Source organism: Coptis chinensis, chromosome 4 (assembly GCF_015680905.1).
Source record: "Coptis chinensis isolate HL-2020 chromosome 4, ASM1568090v1, whole genome shotgun sequence".
NCBI lineage: Eukaryota > Viridiplantae > Streptophyta > Magnoliopsida > Ranunculales > Ranunculaceae > Coptis > Coptis chinensis.
In genome coordinates this window covers 94,565,460-94,575,827 of record NC_141459.1, presented here as the reverse complement: position 1 = coordinate 94,575,827, position 10,368 = coordinate 94,565,460, and the positions used below count along the sequence as shown (strand labels likewise).

At 33.5% G+C, this 10,368-nt stretch overlaps 1 long non-coding RNA gene across 2 annotated transcripts; it reads right to left on the bottom strand.

Moving 5' to 3' along the window:
• Nucleotides 1-3,698: 3,698 nt before the first annotated feature.
• LOC147505829 (uncharacterized) lies at nucleotides 3,699-7,558 on the bottom strand. Of its 2 annotated transcripts, XR_015220683.1 has the most exons (5): nucleotides 7,429-7,558; nucleotides 7,067-7,199; nucleotides 6,559-6,653; nucleotides 4,162-4,192; nucleotides 3,699-3,976 (listed from the first exon to the last, which is right to left on the bottom strand). It is a non-coding gene; the product is annotated as an uncharacterized LOC147505829 (long non-coding RNA). The 2 variants fall into 2 exon arrangements; XR_015220684.1 differs by lacking the exon at nucleotides 4,162-4,192.
• Between the last annotated feature and the right edge of the window lie 2,810 nt (nucleotides 7,559-10,368).

The following is a 10,368-nucleotide window of genomic DNA, read 5'->3' as shown; positions in this document are numbered from 1 at the left end:
GGTAGCCAGGGAAACTAGGTAAGACATAGATACGACGTGATTTTAGGGACACACAAAGAAAGCCTTAATTAATATAATTATGGTGATATGTTGTTTAATGATATATCTTTAAATATATGATTGTATATGACATTGCAGAAGGGTGGGTCAAAATAATTACTTGTGCATAGACGACCCACTCTGTAATTGAGCTTGGAATGAGGTAAGTATAGAATATGTTTGGCTGGTTATTTGTTTAGTTAGAACCTAAGGCGCCTCGATGGAGGAACTACACGCCTTATTTATTATGCGTATAGTTTGTTGTGTGGTTAGTGGGAAGTTAAAAGCCTCGATTGGAAGAACTACACCTTTAATTATTATACTTAGGGATGTTGTATTATTCGTTGGAAGTTAAGGCGCCTCGGTGGAGGAACTAACTGCCTTATTTAGTGGGTATATATATGTATTAGTATGATTTGTATTGTAGGGCTACTCACACCAGCATTTTTATAATGCTGACCCGATTTGCATGTTTGCTTATCGGGTGTGTTCATTAAATGAACATAGTTGATAAGTCTTGACAGGTTTCATGTTGAAGAAGGTTGGTTGCTGATTGTGGTTTGCTTTAGCGTCGCATTCAGGATATGTTTTGTTTTTCCTTAAGGTGTAATAGATTTTTAGTTGAGACAAATGTTGTTTTATATTTTCAGTTGTATTTAAATAAAGAGTTATTGAAAAGAGATTTGTAACCTAACCTTATTTGTAAATTTTTGTAATGAAGAGGACTTTTGTTTAAGTTGAAATTTTTATTGGTTTTTAATTATCCGCATATTTAAACTGTTTATGGGTTTTTTTGGGAGTTGAGAGTGCGTCACACCTCGAAGATCGAAGAGTCGAGAACAAATGTTGTTTTTCCGAATTCTGTCAAAATTCGGGTGTGACAGTAAAGCCCAGGTGAATGGTCATAGTAACGCAGATTACTATGGATGTAAGTCCGTAGAAGAAGCTGAACATAGATTGATCACTCACCTTTAGCGTAAGAGGTCTTTGGAATCCATTATTCGTAGGTGCACACGACCTCCCCAAGTGCTAGCTTCTCAAGTTCCACATGCACCTCACATAGAAGTTCCATATGCACCCATCGAAGAGACCAATTTGACAAATTCACAACCTCCCCAAGTGCTAGCTTCTCACGTTCTGCATGCACCTCACATAGAAAATATGAGAGGTCATGTAGCTGAGCAACACGACGATTGGGTCTACGTCCACTACTTGGTCATGGTGTTTTTAGTTATTTCTGTAATGATCAAATTACTATTCGTCTTGTAGTTGTACTAAACTGATATGTCTATGGAGTCTTCTAATTAAATTTATGTTTATGTGGTTGTAACGACATTTGGACCAAATTTGTTTTACTAATTATCCTAATGCACTTTCTTAACTTGTCATTGTTTTAAGTATATTAACTAAATTTGTATGCTTATTAATTAGATATGGCAATGCGATGGACAATATTCTTATCAGTATATTCCATAACGAGATACTTCTAGGTCATAAGAATGAGAACGAATTTCTTCCAATATCAAAAGAGCATACAAGAGAAACACTCCAAAACACATTTACATTTGGTATCGACTTGACTATTAGTCATGTAACTCAGCCGTCTCAGTGAGTGAAGACCTTACGATGGATAGCACGCGATATTGCTAGTGTAACAATGCAACAGGGGTTTGAATGGAGTTATGAAGAACATAAGATCATAGCTAGCAACGAGGTTTTGGATCAAGCCATAGCACGTGATCCGAGTATGGGAAAGTATAGAAATAAAATTTATCCAAGGCACAATGACATTTTATATGTGTTTGGATAACAATGGTTGTTAAGGGGTATTGCACTTTGACTTTATTTTATGGTTGTTTCAAAGACACTATTACTATTAATGTTGAGTTGTATTGTTTTTAATTATCTTTATTTTGTATTTTATTTTTAGTTTTTTTTAGACTATTGAGTTTGAAAACAAAAAAATATATATTTCCAAAAAGTTGAAAAATTATTTGCCATGGGAAAAAAACCATGTAAACAAACACTGGCAAAACTGGAAAATCCCATATTTTCCCACTAGAAATTTTTGCAAACAAACACTGGCAAACTGAAATTTTCCCACTACAAATTAGCCTGGCAAAACTCTAGTGGGAAAATGCTGGCAAATCTAATATTTTTCCACTAGAGGTTTGCCACTAAACAAACACAACCTAAGTGTTTGTAAGTTCAAATGACAAATTTTGTTCACAAATCATTGCCAACTCTAGGTGGTAGACTGGTAGCAAACAAAATTCTACAAAATCTAATTAAAATGGGACCTATTTAGTTTTTTAATATTTAAAAAAAATCTTTAAAAAAATGGGCATGTGTTTTGGTTAAGGTGGTTCCATTTCTAAGAGTAAAAATAAAACCCCATGCCGATAGTAGTTGAAGTGGTGTGGTTTAGTTGGAAAAGTCAAAAAAATCACGCGCCAATTTGTGTGTGGGCGCTAGTTTGAGTGTTATGCCATATCCATAATCCACATACGTATTCGCAATTTTTCTAACAATAATGCAACCAAAACCCCCCTTTTTGTGAACATAGATGCAACCACCTAGAGTTTGGGTTTCATGACTTTTTGTCAAATGTGGTAGGAAAGGCAGCAGGGCCGGCTCCAATGGCCTCCACGTATGGGCATCTCCATGGTGTAGTGAAAACCCACCATTCATATATTGGAGCATCCTTTCGGGGCTTCTCTTTATTTTCGACCCACTCTGGACTAAAAATAGAACAACACTAATAAGTGTCGGCTATGAGGTTTGGGTGGCCTTACGCAAGCCTCCTCAAAATGGGTCATTTTTCTTAGGAAACATAAAAAAAGGGCTTACCGTAACTTTGTTTATTTTGGTTTACTTTCGGCAATTGGGCTTATGAACCAAATGGGCCTAACCAGACTTTAAAAAATTATATATATACTTTGGACATGGATAGTGGGTATGTAGCCCACTGAGGGCCCTAAATATTAGCAATAAGTGGGAGCCCTAGGCGGTGGCCTATGTTGCCTACCCTCAGAGTCGGCCCTGCACTAATAGTTTTGAAATTTGAATTCCAACCGACTAAAAATAGAACAACACTAAATTTGAATGTTTACCACCTCGGATTCAAAATCACAACTCTATCATGGAGTTTAGGCTTAAGAGTATATTACTTGGTGCAAATACTAGTACGTAATCTTAAACAAGATCTAAAGTATATTACTTGGTGCAAATACTAGTAATTAAGACTTGCATCTAAAGTGTTCGTTTACATATAGTCAAGCATACTTTGCACTGCAAAGCAATCTACTTGCAACAAGAATACAAGGTAAAGCATTACAACAAAAAAGGATTTATATCACTCTTAAAAACAATGACAAAAAGTCTTTTGTCACTGTTTTTTTTTTTCCAAAACCGTGACGGAGTGGGGGTCATTTTTTTTTACCCAAACCGTTACAAATATTTGTTCCAGACTAGCCTATCTCCACCACATAAAATGGTAACAACTGCTCAAAAACCGTCACAAAAAAACGTATTTTTTGTGACAGTTATGGCAAAACCGTAATAAATGTTATAATTTTTTTTTAAAAAAAAACATATATATATTTGAAAACATACATTTCACATTGAATTGGACCTGTAACAAATATACACCTAAAATATAATCCATTAAAATTCAAATAACATTCATAAATGCTAACTCCATTGAACATTCTAGTAGCAAAAATAGACATAAAACTTAGGTAATCAATAAGTACTTAATAATATACAAATGAATGGATTAAGAAAGAATTGTGACCAAGTCACATTCACGTCAAACACTCGTGATTAGTCTTCATCATAGTTCGAAAAACATTCTTAGAGACACTGAACAAACTACGAGCTTTGACATCGATCCGAGGTGGAAGTTTTCTTCTTGCTGGCCAGAAAGTTTCTTGATCTGCAAAAATTAAAAATATAAGAAATAAAAAATAAAAACTAAGGAACTAAAAGATCAAAACAAGGCTTGGGCAGCTACCACACTATAGTACTAGCCCATCTTCATCGAATACCTAGTGACCATTGTTGATCCTACCAAATCTTAAAAATGCTAAAGATAAAGTGAATGACAAAAAAATCATTTACCTGGCTTTAATGATTGTTCCAGTAAAGAGAACTACAAAACAAATAAAATCCATATAACAAGTGCTTCTAAGCTTTAGTGAATAAGAAAATAGAGTTGTACAAAGTCAGATAGCAACATTTGTAAAAGTTGGACAAGGGGGGATGTAACGCCCTAAAACTCAAACCTATGACACGTGGCTTATTTAGAAAAATTTCAGCAGTATTTTCGACATTTCATAAATATAAAATCTGTCCTAACCTGAAAATTTAATAAGAATACATCCAAACTAAATATAAAACCTCATACTTCAGTCGTAAACCCAACTACTAAAAGATATACTGATTCGTAGAACCAGCTACTTAACCATTTCGACCAATGTCAGTTAAGTCAAGTAACCAATCCTCGAATATGAAGAAAACTATAAATATACAAACAACATCCAAAAAACCCTAATACATGACTTATACAATGCAACTAACATACATACATCTCCACGTTACCAAAACAACCTCAACAAAACCATCTAACCCTACATATTCCAAATACACTCATAAACAAAGGATTGACAAATGCCAGATCACTTGAGTACCAAACTAATATCGACTAAACAAACTAAACAAATAAAGATATCTCTAATATGGCATTCAGGTGGATACAAACACGACTAGAAATAATGACACTCGTAGCCATAAATATTTAAGTTGTAGTAAAACTTACTCTCATTGCAATTCCCACATCTGCCTATTTGTAACCAAATGACATACGTAAAACATTAAACCTAAATCACTTAATTTCAGTTCTTCCAAGCAAAAATACGTAAGGATCCAATATTAAACATATCACATAGATCACACTAAGCACGCTCTAACATATATATATATATAGTTACAAAATAAAATAATGATTAAACATCATAACACAAAGAACTCTACGGGGTGGGTGTCTACCTATAGAAGCGATTGTACCAGGTGGCTGCCTATGTACCCTTTCATGGATCAAGCCATACATAGTTCTTCCTTTAGAGCTCAATAGTTCAATAGTAGAACTCAACAGTTCATCACTTCATCACTAGAACTCGAAAGTTCAATACTAGAACACAACAGTTCAAGAGTACTAGTCACATACTAGTCACATATCAGAGCAAGAAAGATAAGCTTGGTTTCAAAACCAAATTCCCACCATCCAACTAATCACTTAAAAGAGCATACGAAGGATGGCATAATACCGTGAATCACTAAGCTCATACACCATTGAATAAAAGCATGTAAATATGGACAAGCAAACGCAGTAACCACAATATATCAAGCACTACAAGTATAAGGACCACCTCATATAACTAACATGTCTTTAATTTAGAATAGTGTCATATCTCACAAAATTTATTAGTATATATCAATTAACCAATTACTGTATATTTTATTTATTATAAAAGGAGGAGGAAGTAGGTGTACTCATCACCAAGCACAAACTGAAATTGATAAAAGAAAAGGGGAGGAAGGGGAAAAGAGACCAACCATACAAATGAACAAGTTTGATTTTGACATCTTCACTTCAAAAGTTCGAGCCAGTCGCTTGTTCAGGACAAGCTGTAATAATCCTTACTATGTATACAGTTTATCAAACAATCTCAAAGAAATTCCAAAGCTACGGATAACAAACAAGAATTGTTTATCTGTTAGCATCTTTTTTCCCAATTCCTCTTTTCTTCTTCATTTCCATTCTAATTTTTCTACATATGCAACACTATTCTACCTCTACTTCCATATCTCCTGGACATTCTCATTCTAATTTGGTACACAAACAATGGTATTATTACTATGTATTGCAATAGTAATAATGCCACACATAGTAATGCAATACATAGTATTGCAATTCTAATTTGGTACATAACCATTTTGCCACCAAGAAACAGTTCAGAAATGCAAACCCAAAATTGTCACTGTGCTACCACACATCCGTTAAAAAACACTATCTATTATCAAAATTTACCAACAAAAAACAACGAACAGAAAAACAAAAGTCAAAGAATATATGTTTGAAATCTCTGTAAAGAGAGTGCACTAGATGCAAAGCATGAAGAACTTTCCTTCCATATTCGTCAACGACATCCAAACTCATAAAATGCAAAAAGGCAACCAAAAACAAAATAGAGGGAACAAGAATTCCATAAACAAATAATTTTTTTCCTTGCAAGTAAAGCAACTAAAACTTTAGTCACACAAGCAAGTCAAAGAATTGAGTGGATAAAATATATTGATCTTGTCCATTTCTATCATGGGTTGCATAATGCATTGCATACATTAGAAAAACAAAAACAAGTTCACCCATCCGGCCTAAATAGAAGACCCTGTGAGAATTCAACTAACTAATAAAAGATAATTGTGAATTTCCTAACAAAATCATATGAAAAGCCATACCTTGCTCGATTTAAGTGGATATTGTCGCCTGAGAAAGGTAGAGTAGGTGTGAACGCATGAAATCCTAAGCAAAATTGATTGAAATTCCCCTTCTCCTGAAAGAAAAATCGCATAGAACGTAAAAAACGAAAACTTGTTAGTACGAACAAGTTCAAATTCGAAGAGAGAGACAAGAACTAACCACAATACTGATTTTGGAAGAGCAAATTAACACTAATTAACTAATCGAGTTTGACAAAAAGTTGAAACGGATATTGGAAACCCTAAAGGCGCAAGTGGGAGATTGAGCAATTTTTTTTTCTCGTAAACTGTGATATTATTTCTAACTCCACCGATAACCAAAATAAAATAAAATTACCAAGCTTCCACCAGCCCAATCATATAGAAATGAAGAGAAGAGAGTGCTTAAAAGCACAACAAACAGAGTTATTGATGTAACCCGTCCTAATATTATCATCCCCAATCGAAACAGGTATGAAGTGTTTATAAATCAGAATTGAAGTGAAACCTGACGAAGAGGCATGAAGTTGTTTTGCACGGTCATTGCAGCTACCAAGTAATGTAGGAGGCACGTTGTCTTCATTTTATATTGCCCGATCCTCATCTTCAATGGCCCACAAAACACTAGCCCTAAGCTTAGCCTATTAAAAAAAAATGAATCAAATTAGCACATCAAGCTCGGAAAGCCTTTTATCAATAAATTCTAAATCCACGCCTTGAAAAGAACAACGGAAATGCATCTAGAGACATAAGGCCTAAAACTAGAAATAATATAATCAAAGCACATCCAATATGAATACAAACCTTTGTGATGTAGTCAGTAATAATAAATAATCAAAAGGCTATTTAGCGAAAGTGGAAAGGGATTACCTTGATCTTAGCAATAACACATTTTTATGAATGGATATTGAAAGTGTTTCTGGAAGGGTTGGAACTGTTGTCTGTTGAAAGGAAGGGGGAGACCGAACGTGGGCTGTGTTTCAAGTTGTTTTAATTAATAGGCCGAAATATTTGGGTCCAAGACAGTCACGTAAAAGTCGGGGAATATGTAACTGTTTTGGGGGAATGGTCACAAATAATACGCCACACATATACCATCTTACCTATAAAAAACATTTGTGACCGTTTTGAAAACGACCGTCACAACAAAATTTTAAAACAGCCACAAAAACCATTTTCTGCCATTTGTGACCGTTTTGAAAACAACAGTCACAAATAACCTTTCACTACAGTCACAAAAACCATTTTATCTACTAGTGAAGTGACGTCACATGGTGCAGCTTGTTGTTACCTGGCAGCCCATTGTTGTCAATCCGAGTGAACATTGTCTTTAATTTGCATTATGTGTCTCTTAAATCAGGCCATATATATATATTTACATTATACTCAAGTGGTCAAGCCTACATCCATGAGTTTAACCAAGCCTATAAATAAAACTCGGGAGCATGTTTTTTTTGGTAAAATCCAACAAAAAACCCAGTAGCTTTTTTTTGTTTAGTAATTTTAGTAATTTGAAATTTTGAATCATATATATACCATGCCAAATCTTGGAATCATGCGTGTTTCATCCAAATTCCACGAAAATAAAAATAAAAATAAAAAATCAATTGGTGAGTTGACTGAGTTATACTGATAAAACTACTATTCTCTATATTAATTAACATCAAATTCCAAGAGTTACTTAACCTCTCTCCAAGATTACATTTTACAATATATATATATATATATATATATATATATATATATATATATATATATATATATATTAAGGAATAAATTGTTACATCTTCCAATAAAAAATGGATAAGATTTAGTTTTATTTTCTATACAATATAATTTAGGCTGCGTTTGTTTACTCACTCGCTTGAGGAAAGGAAAGGAAAACTCATGAGTGGTCCACTATGGAATAGAAAAGAAAGGAATGTAATGAATTTTTCTTTTTAATGCATCTATTTGGTTACTTCGGAAAAGGAAAAGGAAAACCTAGGAATTGAATCTATGATATTTGTGAGGCCAAAACTTAATAAATGAAAGGAATTGAATAGAAAACTATATTTTTTATTAAACTTTATTTTCCTTTTTCCTTTTCCATTATTGTTTGTTATGTAAAAGCTAAGGAAAGGAAATGAAAACTAGTATTTTCCTATTCCTTTTCTTCTCAAATTCAAGGGTTGAGCCACGGACTCGAAAACCCATTCCTTTCCATAGTTTAGTTTCCACAAGGGAAAGACAATTTTCTTTTTTATAACAAACAAACACACTAAGCTTATGGAAAATATGGACCACATTAGACTTTTCCTTTCCATCCTTAAGTGTGTAAACAAATGCATCTTTAATATCTCTATTGATTCTTCCATTACATCTGAGTGTGTCGTGGTGATGATTCAGGGAGATTGAGTTGTCATATATCCTAATTTGTTCTTTGGGGACCTTGTACAGACACCTTTGAGAAGATAAATCACTTATCTATATAACAAATTAGGGTGGTGTGGGGCCCCAGAAACCAACCCTAACATTTGGATATACTTATAATGCTTATGACGTGGCGGATCTTAGGGCTTATGGGGCGTGAACAGTATAATAAGTGGCAATAGGACTACTAGATCATTGTTTGAAGTCAACAAATGTAGCTGGATTTTTTGGGCAGGCAATTAGGCTTTTTTCGTCGGGCTTCTGCTGGGCCTTTTTAGTGCCATACGGCATGGGTCAATACTAGTACCTAATGATACACCACATAGATTTTAGACATTCTAAAAAAAATTAGTAATTCATCTACATAAAAAAATTATTGAGAATTTGTGGTTCCATTATTTATAGAATTTTTTAGGTGCTTATTAGATATTTCGCATGAAAGATTAGGTTGACAATACGTCAATAAATATATATATATAACTCGATATTTTTGGATCGTTAGATATTTTTTCAAAAGTGGACAACAATTTTTATCTAAGTTAGAGGGTATCAAACGAGTTGAATTTTTATAGAAATGTTCTTTATGGTTAGTAGATCATATCTATAAAAAATTAGATTTTAACTCATTTTGTAGGTAAAATTATGAGTTGTTTTAGATTTAGTATTTATTTTTATATTTATTTTAAGATTCTTTTAAAAGCTGGGCTATATATACTAGTAAATGGGCACGTGCGTTGCACGTGATATTACATTTTAATTTTGAAAAAAAATAAAGTTTGAACTTTAATTACAGTCATAAGTTTCATTTCTGATTGCAAATAAGTGTGCATGCGGGATCATAAAATGTGGACAATGTTACTGATTATATTTGGGAGTGAAAGTGAGTGAAAGTATTAGAAGTTTAAATGATGTAATTGAAAATTTTGAACAATAAAATAAATTTTAGCTATTAGTGAAAACAAATGGGAGTGGAAAAAAAAAAGATCAATGTAACCACACTTATAGAAGTACATGAAACAATGTTTAAAAAATTGTTTATTCATAAATCTATTGCAAGCCTAAGCCTACCTCACATGAGTGCAATTTTCCCCTTGATTTAAACACCATAGCCTTCTAAATGGTTAACCACCAGTGTGGTGAATATATCTCATTAGTAGAAATTTCATTGAACCCGACGAGGCAATCGATTTGAAATCCGAAACTTAAATCTCTGAACATTCTTGTGAACTTGTCTGCTTAAGTACTAATACCTTATTATCCAAGTATTCCTTTCTTTTCTTGAGCCTTGAATATTGTATGCCTTGAATACAATATTGTATTACAAACTAAGAAAAAGCGAATTTTATGTGAATCTGACTGAAAAAGATAACCGGGGAGTGCATACATACTTATTTAACT